Source organism: Bactrocera oleae, chromosome 2, assembly GCF_042242935.1.
Source record: "Bactrocera oleae isolate idBacOlea1 chromosome 2, idBacOlea1, whole genome shotgun sequence".
Lineage (NCBI taxonomy): Eukaryota > Metazoa > Arthropoda > Insecta > Diptera > Tephritidae > Bactrocera > Bactrocera oleae.
This window is the reverse complement of record NC_091536.1, coordinates 94,758,731-94,771,411: the sequence shown is the minus strand read 5'-3', so window position 1 is coordinate 94,771,411 and position 12,681 is coordinate 94,758,731. Positions and strand designations below refer to the sequence as shown.

The 12,681-nt window shown below is 37.3% G+C and overlaps 1 long non-coding RNA gene across 1 annotated transcript; it reads right to left on the bottom strand.

Annotated features, from left to right (window-relative positions):
- Nucleotides 1–6,941: 6,941 nt before the first annotated feature.
- On the bottom strand, nt 6,942–11,048 carry LOC118679862 (uncharacterized). The gene is made up of 3 exons (XR_004975368.2): nt 10,700–11,048; nt 7,145–7,296; nt 6,942–7,071 (listed from the first exon to the last, which is right to left on the bottom strand). It is a non-coding gene; the product is annotated as an uncharacterized lncRNA (long non-coding RNA).
- Between the last annotated feature and the right edge of the window lie 1,633 nt (nt 11,049–12,681).

Genomic DNA, 12,681 nt, shown 5'->3' with positions numbered 1-12,681 from the left:
GTAACTGGAGGAGCTTACATACGAGAACCCATGCCATCAATTAGGTTGATAGGTTGTTTGCCATTCGCTCATCCACTGATTTTGCAATTTGATGAAACTTTTCGATTAAGTTCTTACTGCTGTGCAACACCATGCCCAACAATGTCGGAACTAAATGCCTAACAACTACTGCCACTGCAACAACAACAATTGTTTTTGTTTTTTACTCTACACCCAACTGCATCATTTGGTCTGATCTTTATTGCCCGATTGGTTTATTTATAATAATTAGATGTCCCACCTCGCAAAGAGTTTGTCATTGTTGTTATTTCGTTTAACCTTCTTTGGAATCGCACCGCATTCGACGGGCTTTATTAAAACCACTTTGAGTAGCAAGCAATTCCAGAAGCTTATCAAAATCTGCAGCGCACAAGACAACCAGACAGCCAAACGGCACCCAAAATGCTACCTGTATGAGCAACTAAACGCATTCACCACACATTTACTTCTGACGGTTGAACGGCGACTCATACACACTCGTACACCACGGGACTTGACGACACCACCACTGACTGCGATCGCAATTCCACTTAATTTGGCCCAACGTCTGCCGTGCACATCGAACAGCTAATCCGTTCGAGCAATCGCTCAGACTCTCCTCGGTCTGGTGCAACCACTTGGGAAGTTCATTCTCCAGTGTTCTAAATAAACACACACACTCTATAATGCACGTGTAGTTTAAGGTAAGAATAAACTCGGCATTTAGGAGTCGTCCAATATCACCAGATGATCGCTATTTGCTGGTCGCCCTGCCCAGCGCACAATTTGGCAAACCGCAGTGGCCAAAAGACACAGGCTTCTTCGTGTCTTGTATCCTGCGTAGACCACGTTGTATGCCAATGTTCGTTTGCCATATCTATGTAGGTGCGCGTATAGCTCGTAAATTCTTGAAGGTCTCACCTTTAGCGCTGTGTATGTGGCAGCCGCAGCCACATCAGCGTGCGATTGCAATCGAGAGTGATTTTATGTGGTGGCACTGTGTTGCCATACCCGCCAGCGCACCAGCATGCAGTGGCGATCATTGATCGTCGTCGATCGCAGTGTCGATCGTTGTGCGCAGCTTGGGCGTTTTTTGTAAATTGGCCACATTAACATGGTTGTTCGATTTATTAAGCGACTTCAATTTGCGTTCCCATTACATGCGGCCGCAAGTGAGTGCCAAGTGGTTGGCAGGTGGCAGCGTGCAGAAGCAAACAACCAACGGCTACTGCTAGCAGTGTGCCACTTGCTCCAAAAACCTTAAAAACAAAAGAGAGTATAATCCAAAGGAACCTGCCAGTACAGTTTAGCCAGCGTTAAATGCCTTAGTGCTATCGCTACTGTTAGTGGTTAGCGAGGTTAGCGTTCGGTTGTTGTTGCTTTCGCTGGCGCTTTGATTGTTTTATAATTATAATTGCATTTGAAGATGAGTGACGTGGCGGCAGAGGCGATGGCGACGCCGTTAGCGCTGTGAGAGGGCCAACAGCGTGCGATAATAATTCAAGACAATTTATTAGTGCCGACCAAATTGGTTGCAATCGAATGTGACAGGTCGGGTTGTCCGGCCTCCAACCTAACTGCCTGGGCTCTAGAGTGCTTCAGTGGCTGGGTGTCTGCTTGCACGTCCGGTGTTGGTGCGCCGTATTATTGGCAGGGCGTTGCGTGAAATTGGCAATTCATTTAAATGAGAAATTGCTCAATTATTGCAACGAATTGAATTGAGATACGCGTTGAAATTAACGAAAACGCAAATTAAGTTGTTCCCAGGCGCTGAGGCCGGTTTAGAGATGCAAGTGGGGCAGGCAAGCTGCCTGCACTGTAAGGTTTTGATGAAGAAGGAAGAATGTATTCTGTGAGCACTTGGCTACTTCCTATTATTTAATAAGAAAATAAAAGAATACCAAGTAATTTGTAAGCAGTGATGCATGGGCCCTGCTTCACACTACACAAAGAACTAATAAATTAAGGTTTCAAGTTACTCTATAGTATAAGTTACTCGGGCAAGCCATAGATCAGAGAGAATACGTTTCCAAATTTGTAAGATCGTAAGTCGAATGTGAAATTTTTATATGATTGGCGCTCTCATACTAAGTTTCATTGAGATATCTTCGCAATTTCAACCGATTAGACGAAATCGATAAACACCGTTTATCCATTAAAATATACACCGATTTGCTTTGCTCTAAATCTTTGAAAGCTACGGCGCGGCGGTCCGATAATTGATTAGATCTTTAAAGAGAAACAGAAATTTTGTAAAGTTGGCAATTTATTTCTTCAAATAATCTTCTTTTAAATCGGTAACCTTGATCTAGCTCCGCTCCAACTTCTTTAACACATCTCAAAAATACTTAGGCTACTCAAATTTCTGCCCAACGAGTGCCTTTTCATGTTTGGATAAACAGAAATTGAAAATGTGGAGAATATGTTGATTGAGATCTATTTGGACGTGGCAAAGACGGAGTTGTCAGCTGGTCTAATTTGGTGGAAGAGCACTTTTTTCTTTGTAAAATGGGAACCTTTATCTTGATTCCATTTTAAAACATAATCTGCCTTACATCGTGTTCGATCCGAAGATCTACAAAATCTTTACATGACAAGAAATTTTATAATATCACATACATATATAAGTACATATATTATATGTATAACTACCAGTTTTAGTCCGCACAGACAAAAAAAACTAAATCTTAATGTAGTTCAATACAAATCTTTATTATCACCTTCAAAACAGGCGCCTGAGCCAACACAAGCATGCCAACGTTTAAATGAATTTTCTATACACCCGTTATGAGCTTCGGCTGGCACTGGAGGACATCAGTGCATTTAGGCTTTTTCGGTTTCGCATCACCACTAATGATGCGTTTGAAAAATGCAAGATCCTCAGCTACGTCGTCAAGCGTCTCTTGTGCGATCGTCGAGTCGTCGGTCGAGTTTTGCAAAAGATTCAGATCTGTTGATACGAGTCTAGCATTGAAACGCTTCATACCCAAAATATTAAGTAATTAATAATCAAGCAAATTGTCGATCTATCAGAGATGTTTCGATCCTCTGGTATCTCTCTGACGCCAACACGACGATTTTAAAGCACTGTTTCTTAAATTTTTTCCTAGTTATCCTCATAGCAGAGGCGGTTGTCGCGCCGTAAACAAACAGCAGTGGTCAAATTCTATACAAAGACATAAAAGGTTGTACCAATCTAGGGAAATTTTTTTATTGATCACTGTGCACCAGTCCGGGTCAAATTTGATCAGATTAATAATTTGTCGCTACAAGTAAATTATTGATTCATCATTGTCCACATACGACTCGTTTACGGCTTCTAACCCATGTACCTTCCCGTGGCACCCATTTACGTCATTTATTTCTATATTTTGCACACATGCCCCTAGCCATATACTAAGTATACCCACTGCCTATGTACGAGTATGTACTTATGTCTGCATGTATTTGGTACAAAGTGAATTGTTCGATTAATTGGATTATTGCGCGACAATGCTGCAACAACAAAAACATCTAAGATGTCGACGCTGATGATGACGACTGCAGCCATTTACAAGAGCATTTGCGACAACAGCAGCAATAACAACAACAAGAATAATAGTAATATAGTAGCATGGGAGAACTGATATAAAAACTGTCAGCGCTGATAAGAGCAAAAAAGCCTTTACAACGAAATATATTATGGCAGCAAACAAGCCAACAAATAAGTTAGCAGCAACAGCAATAACAGCAATATCAACAGCAACGCAACGCAACGCATTCCCAATGAAATTTGTATGAAGAAAAAGTGATTGCAACAGATGATGCCAGCCGTTTGGTGACTAGCGGTTAGATGCTAGCGGTTAGCGGGTTGCATACATCAACGCTGAAAGTCAACGCGTGTGCGCGCATATGTTGGCGTTGAATTTACAGCTACAAATCGTTTGATCAGCTTTAACTTAATTGTTGTCCATGCGCGGCCAACGTCCAGTGACCACAAAGTGAGTGTCGAGGGGTGCTGTGTAGCGGCCAATAGATCAACCGATCATCGTCAATCGCCACTGAGTTGATGGGCGACCGTTGATAGTAAAAAAAAAGTTGCATTTTTATTGTTGTCACAGCAATTTCAATTGGTCCGATGAACATTCCATCAACAAGTTCCGCCGACGAGCAGCGCAGTCGGCCAACGTACAAAAACTTGCATTTGTCCAGCGGCAAGCGGTGCTGAAGGTGGTGACGCGGAAGTCCGTGTATGCGTTAGGTGCTGCTGCTGCTAAAAAGTGAGCAAAAACAACAAAAGCAAAGCAGGCAATAGGCCCTCATCAATATTATGTCGAGGCAAAACGATTAATGATTGCCAAGGTGAAGATCTCATCGTCTTTTCTTTCGCTGACTGCTGCTGGCTCCTCGGCAGATTATTTTATTTTTATTTTTATTTTTCTTTCTTGTGGTTGTTCGCCATAAACTATTCCCTTGGTGGTGCTATTGCCATTACGCCAACAACATTTGTTATTGTATCTTATTGCTGATTCTTTTGTTTGTCTGTTTATTGGCTTTGTTTGACTTGTCTCTCGTTGTTCGTTGACGACCGCGCCTTTTGCTTCTTAATACTATTATTGTTGCTGTTGTTGTTGTTGGTTGCTTGCTGTTCGGCTACTGTGCGTCACTTGGTATTTATGCCAATTAGTATGAAATTTCTTGCGTCCGCGTGCGCGACAGGCATGGCTTCCGTTTAAACTGGTTGCAACACATTCCCCCTGTGCGTTGTCTCCACCGCGTGCTGCCACTCACCACCGCTAGTATTGCGCGTCCTGCGACATTCCGCTACATTTTGTCGCAGAAAATCATTCGACTAAATAAGGCGTGCAAATCACCTTTTAGCGCCATTTATTGTTTAGCCACGTTTTTGACTGTCGACCGCAAACTAAGTGTCTCCATTTATTTGGCATTTTTTCGTTGTTCGCTTTCAACTCTTCGGGTCTTCTTTCCTTAATTGTTGTTTTTTTTTGTATAGCACATACCCGATGCCTTTGGGTGTTTTATCGTGAAATAATTCCCTAAATAAAATTTCGAAATTTAATTAGCTCTCGTGCGCTTTGAACGGTGCTTCTCACGATGGGTTTCAGTTGACGTCTTGTGTGTTCACCGCTAGGCATGTAAATTTTCTAGGAATCCGTTAAGTAAGAAAATAGTATTCAGTTTTGTTTATATCAATATATGTACATATGTTATGCGAAAGAGGGTCTAATTTTTGGTTCTTTGTGAGCTCTGAAAACTTTTAATAAGTAAAACGAATTGTTCGAATTTGCTTTTGTTTTTGTTGTAACATCATTCCTCTTATATCCAGTAGTTCTCGATATGTAAGAGTGGTGTAAGAGTCCCATCTACCGCATCTTTTATATGTATAATATGTAATTCTTCCCAATAGACTCATCTAAGTTATAGCATTGTTATGATTTATGTTGTTTATAGGGATTTTGAATATATTTTTGGTTTCGTCCCAGTAACGGAAAATACAGACATTATCAAATAATGAGTTATAAAATAGGTATAAAACTCGGTAATAGTGGTTATTTTTTTACCTTAATTTTTACCTATATATAGGTAGGAAAGAACTTAATCTAAGCACTAAATTACGAGGTTTATTTAAAAATATTGCGAATTTTGTATTTCTTAAGAAAGTGTTTAAATATCTAATTTGTCCCTTTAAAGATATAACCTCACCTCTAGATATAATGCACTTACACTATTAGGTAAGATCACAAAAAAATCCTTTTTTAAGTGCTTTGAGGATTGGAAAAAATGCTGGCATAAGTACATTATATGTAGCCATGGTTGATTTGAAGGGAACAAAATATATATTTATGAAAAAAAATCACTTTCGTAAGAAATACTAAATTTGCGATACTTTTTGAACAAACCTCGTTTTCTAAATAATTTCATGTAAATATACTAACAAACTCACACATCGCTCAATATATACGGTATAAAGCTCACCAGTTTACGAAAATTTGTGGACTAGGAGAAATACAGAACCGATATTATCCATTTTTGCACCAGGCTACACTAGTCTCAGGAATAGATATCCACTTATGTTCATTGAAATTCCTTTATAAATTGACGGACATTTTCAGCATAAAGTCAGTCAAAAACATCGAAGTGCTTATATTCGGTATCCCTGGGCTTAAAAATGTATAGTTCGCTTTGGACCATTTGTAGCTAAGAGTTAACGGACATTAAAAACACTAGTTTTATTCTAATATATTCATTGATTCTCCGATTGGTCACGTCCGTTTTTTACATTACACCCTAAACAGGGTATATTAAGTTTGCAACAACGTGACGAGCTGAACAAATGATATGGATCTGAAATTTTGCGCATGTCCTTTTACCTCCAATAAGCTGCTTATTTGTCGGAAGCGCTCATATCGGACTACTATAGCATATAACTGCCATACAAGCCGACCGACCAATTTCCTTGTATGGAAACTTTTTATTTGAGAAGATATAAGCATATACATAGATAACATACAAACTGAACGATCATTATTAAGATAAAGTTAATTTTAAACTCTTTTACACTTTGAAATGCGGCTGGGAAATGTATTGTAGTCTAAGTTTTATGCGGTTTTTTGTTTTTTTTTTAGAAAAAATTCAGTTATTTTTTAATTTTAAATTTTCATATACCATATTACCTTTATGTGCAACATTTTATTAATTTCATTTTCTTTACAGGCTTATTTCGTTATTTGCCTATTTTTAAAGTATTTCTTATAGTTATCGATAACCATGGCATCTTTCCAATAAGAATTATTATTTCCAAAAATAAACTATTATACGAGTATATTTAGTATTTAAAATTTTTAATTAAATTTGTGAATATGTTTTCAATGTGTTCACAGTTTCTTTGTTTAGATGTATGTATGTGAGCATTTAAATCAAATTTGTAAACGAACAATTATTTACCTTTGATTTTCCTAATTGAATAAGTGCATCGTTAACAGCGGCGAAGCGCGAAAAAATGAAACTCCATTCACGTTCTCTTAATGGCAGCAGAGTATGTTCTGATATTCTCTGATGAGCATTTTATATTTATGTTATTAAATTTGCAGTCATGTTCCAATTATTTATCTGTTTATTTACATACTTTTAAAGGGTCCGCTGCTACTGTAGACATCTATCAGAGAATGTTAATAAAACATTTGCGCCTTCTCTATTTATTAACATTATCTGCATCTATATTTCAATGCTGTCGCGACTCAGCAATTATTTATGTTAATGTACAGAGCGCCGCAGTGTCTGGAAATAAATTATGTTGTTAACATTCTTCTATTAATTTTGAAACCGTTTCTCCGAAGTGGGGCTATAATATAAATTAGACATTTGCTTAGGCAAAGTACTATATAATAAGAATATACTGTAAGTATATATTAAGAGAACACTGTATAACGAAAATCGAAATATTGACGAAGTTACCTATACATGAGCGTTTCGCAGTAGTACGCGCTGAGCCACACGATAGCTGCAAGCCCTGTTTCTTCCTAAACATTTATTTTGGTATACCAAAATTCGAAACGAACAGTCAGTGTACGATCGTTACTTAGTGCCTAAACATCTTCGAAGAGCGTAAAAATGGATTGAAAAGGAAAGAAACGCAATACCAGAAATCTTGGATATTTTATACGTTATTTTACTCATTAATAACTTTCGCAGGAACTAGATAATTTTTTTTTTGCATTTCCATTTTACAACCCAGTTTCTGCTAAAAAAATTTCACTGTTTTTTCGAAGTCAACCATTTTTTATTTTTCAACGAAATTGTATTTCAGCTGTCCACAAGCGACCAAATCATCTGGGCCAGCCACCTTCTCATATATGCACATGTACTTCAAAGCTCTTAATAAGATCCTTGAATGATTGAAAAATATCTTAAACTTGTTCCGTCGCAAACCGACATACCTCGCAATGGCTTAGCACGCATAACAATGTAGCGAGGTAGAAGTTTTTCAGGCTTTTGAAACAACCACTATTCACTGACCAATTAAAAGTTCTCATTGCAACTTGGACAGATATATCTTACATAAATCAAACAATAGTCTATGGTTATCTTGAATGCATGGTTATCTTCTGTGCATTATATTAATTTATTTTTACTAGTTGTTTGTTCGATTCGCTAAACCTTATTGAGTGGCCATGCACCAAATATTCTAGAATTTAGATGCATAATGAAAAACAGAAAATAATTAGTGTTATGTTTGCACCAATATTTAATAAAATTTTCGATAAGTTAAGGTCATTCCATTCATACGCTTTTACACGCCATTTATTTTGTCATCATCAAACCAAATATTTCGGTATCTGTTTTCATCTTTTAAATGCCTATTTAAATATTTTATTATCCACGCACAACACACATCCACTAAATGGAGGTGTTGCATGGCGATCCCGCATTTGTGTGTTTAAAAAACTCACATGAGAGCATTAATGCATATCTTCACAGTTTCCTCGATACCTACAGACATAGTACGCATCCATTTAGTGCGATAATTAATGAGCCGCATTTAATTTCGCTGCCACTTTGGTTACAGCAGCCGCCCCTTTCCAGCAGGCATGAAGAAAAACGATCGCAATTGTAGCGATCATTCACTCATTTGCCTCAACGGGTATATTCAACTTGCAGTTTCTGTGCTAGCAGTGCATACATGAGGCACGTATGTATAAATGTGTATGTTGCCACTTGGTTAATAGAGTGGCAATCTGTAATTGCGATGTTTCATTAACAACATTAGCACTCGCCATATATCATTAATGTTTTGTAGTACTCTCTACATATGCATGTGAATGTACATATGTATTACATACCGAGTGAATACACATACACATGTGAAGGCGAATGAATTTTTGAATGTCCCCAATGCGTTAGCTCTTGAGCTGCTCTGATTTATGCTCACTTGTAGGCTGTCAAGTCAACATTGCCACCATAGCATACGTACATACTTATAGTTACATACATGCATACATATGTATATGTATGCTTATTACACTCGAGTGTCTTTTCCTATTACAGGAACGTAACAAATACCTATGGTGGGTGGCACGCAGGCGCTGATCCATCTTTCTTTGAAATTTGGCCGCCACACAGTGGGTAGGAAAGTATTAAACTTGACTTAAAAATTAAAAAATAAATATCATATACATATTTGTGACTATTTAATTTGATGTAGGAATAAAAAATTGAAATATTTCACAAATATGCATTTTCCTTGCCCATATTATTAAGAAACTCTCTAAGTCCCGAGTCACGACACGTATTGCTCTGGCAGATGACGCTTGCTCTATCTCGTATTGAGAATAGTCTTAACATTGAGAAAGACGCAGCAGAAGGAATATTTGAATTTCATCAAGAACAACCGAGGGTCACAAACTCGAATGGTCTCTTATAAGAAAGTCTCCTTACGAATCAATGTGGCCATTGCTTACCCGCATAAAGAAGGTGTTTAATTTTTGGGACACGCAGGTGAAGAAATATTTTGTTTAGTTATTTTTAAAAAATACTAAAGTCGTTTGTTAAGGTTCGCCATGGTTGTCGTTAATATTGAGTCATCATTTTAAGTATCAGTAATGAGACAACTTTGAATCAGCCTATGAAAATATGATTTCTAGCTTTATCAGTAATATAATTTTATAATTAGGAGATAATAAATCTAGAGTAACCATTGGAGCTACAGCTCATTAAGCGCTAATGTCAGGATAGAGCGTAAATATTAGAAGTGCTCCGAAATAGGGTTGTAAAACACAGGATCAGATGTAACTGGAGAATATAAGGCGAACACCAAAATTTACGAATAATAACAAATGTTTTGACATTTAGTCAATTTGGCTACATTTGTGCCATAAAAGGAAAAGACAGAAAGGAAAAGAAAATACAGCTGGCTCGATAGAAACAGAGGATGTAGTTCCTTTAATCTGCCCAGATCATTTTGCTCCTTCAAAGTTTACTCTGTTTGGGCTCTAGAGGAACACCTCAGGTCTTGGAACAAAAAAGTACTTTGAGGTAGTGTTGCGGTCAGACCAAAAAACGTTAACTTTTAGGTTACTGCGAACTAAGCATCAATGTAGGTGTTAAAATCCGCTAAAATTTACATCTCCAGAAGCCTGGTAAAGTAGAATGCAGAGCATCCGCGGAAAATGTTGAGACGTTATAGCAGTACCTCTGTTAATCGGCAGAATTCAGTTGGCTTAGTTCCAACTTAAAATATATTGTATAGTTAAACAAATGAGAGATTTTATCAAATCCACCGAGTTGCTGAACAGGGCTTTATTGAGAAAAGTCTCTTTTTAAAAAACCAGTTCCGGGCCGGGACCGATTTAAAGTAAAGCAATAAAATTCTAAAAAAATTTCAGAAATTCTCCATTACGTGCTGCTCAATTTTATATATGTACATATATACATATATGTATAACATATTTTAATAGCAATACTTCAGTTTGAGAATATTAATGTAATGGGTTGCATATAGGCCACATCCTACAACATTGATCATTTGTTAAACGCTTGCACGCCGGTCTCATTTTGGCACCCCTTTTTCACATATCGGCATAAATATAATTTTCCATTTTGAGTTGTTTGGGGGGAAAATTAAATAGCTATCCTTGGTCTTTCCGCCAGTTGTTGTTCATGCTATTGTGGTTGTTGTACTCACCTCAACATACATATGCGCCTACATAAGTGGCATATTTAGCTGTCACAGTTTACATGCCAAAAATTTCCCTAATGTGATCTCAAGTGTCGAAATGATCGGCGTGGATGCTTGCAACCGCCCGATCGGTGGCGCGATCGCTTGGTTTGTTCATTCGTTTGGCTACGCGTTGAACTACAACTTGTAGTTCGTTGCTGGCTCGGCGGTACGGCTATTCGCTTCGCTGGCTCTTGGTGACACATGTGACAACGTCATCATCATCATTACTGTCGACAGCAACACACATAAAGTTGCGCCATACGCCAATAAATTGTTGCACTTGAAAATTAATGGACTGCACAAACGCCCGATCAGCTACCAACCTTAAATGCTAATGTATATATGTACTTACTATATATCTATATACATACATACACCGCCGCTTGGCCACCGTTGCACTTCATCGTTTAATCACTAGGAATGCGCTCATTCAAAGCACATTTATGTATATGTGTGTAAGTGTCTCCCCAATTGGCAGCACTTATGTACATATGTATGTGCATATGCATCGTTCTCCATCTGCTTGCCACTTTCCTGCTGTTGTTGATGAAGTTGTTTGCTGTGATTTAGGCGCAGTAATAAATTTTGTGGTTTAATGGGGCGGTCGTCTCTTCGTACCCTACAGCCTGCAAAAACTGTTCCCTGCTCCGCCATTTATTATGCCATTTAGTTGTTCATTGAGTAGGTTTTCCTTTGATTTTCTTCCGCCCATTAGTAGTCTTTGGCAGTTAAATGCACTAAATGCCACTGCAAGTTTTGAGTATATAGTTAGAGATAAATTATAAATATACATTTGGATAAATATAAATACGTAAATATATATGTACACGTACTCGTATATGTAGATCTACAAATAAATTTTGTGTTTCTGCACATTTGGAGTGACATATGGCAGTTTCATATAGCTTGACGTAGCAAAAGCTACACCTTAAAAACTTTGTTTAAATAATTTTTCAAATGGGTGTCTATATATTGATGATATTTGATGCAAAATATGTGTAACACAACTATTTAAAAACGTTTTTTGTGGAAAACCCTCTCAACATGTTCACAACAACAATCCGAAGAGCCTTAACGACGTTAAGCTCGTTCGTATAATTTTCTATATAATATAAAAATAAATAACAGTTTGGACGTTTAAATATACTATAATATCGTATCAAAGGTGTTCCTTTTAGTTTTGAAAATATTTTAAAAACGATAATAATTCCCGGAGTATAAATATGTCTGAAAGATGACGCTGTAGTGAGTAAAGTATTTCAAAAACTATATTCCAATTCTTATAAAGTATATGTATGTACGAGTATGTATACGTACATACTAATATGCTATTTTTACAAATTATTCAAGTTTAATGAGCACATCGTGTGTGAAATTCAAAAAAAATCAGTTTTTATTTCTAATTTCGATAGATTATACCTTTAAAAATAACATACTAAAATTTTAAGTTGCTATGTCAAATAGTTTTTGAGATACAGCATTCTGTGGAGTAGCCGCTCTAAACAACTAGCTCCATCAGTTTATCTTCAAACGCGAGTTTTCTCAAAATTACATTTTTCGAATTTGTTTGATTGATTACTCGAAAACAAGTGATACGATCACTATCAATTTTTTCTGCATGTTCTGTATATATGTACGTATGTAGTTCTCCATACAATGACCTATCAGCTTTTTGATCTGATCACAAATCGATTATCGACAAGCTTAAACGACCAACATTTTGGGTAAAGTTCAAATTACTTTTTTTAAAACTCCGCCATTTTGACAATTCCAGAGTCATTTTATAGAAATTGTATTTTAGGCTTCCTTCACGGAATCACAGTCACAGTCTCGATACAGTTGTGAAGCGCATGGTTACTGGTGATGAAAAGCGGACCATTTACTACTTACGGCAAGCGAAAACGGTAATTTTCGCATCGCATTGAGCTGGTGGTGAACAAGCCAGA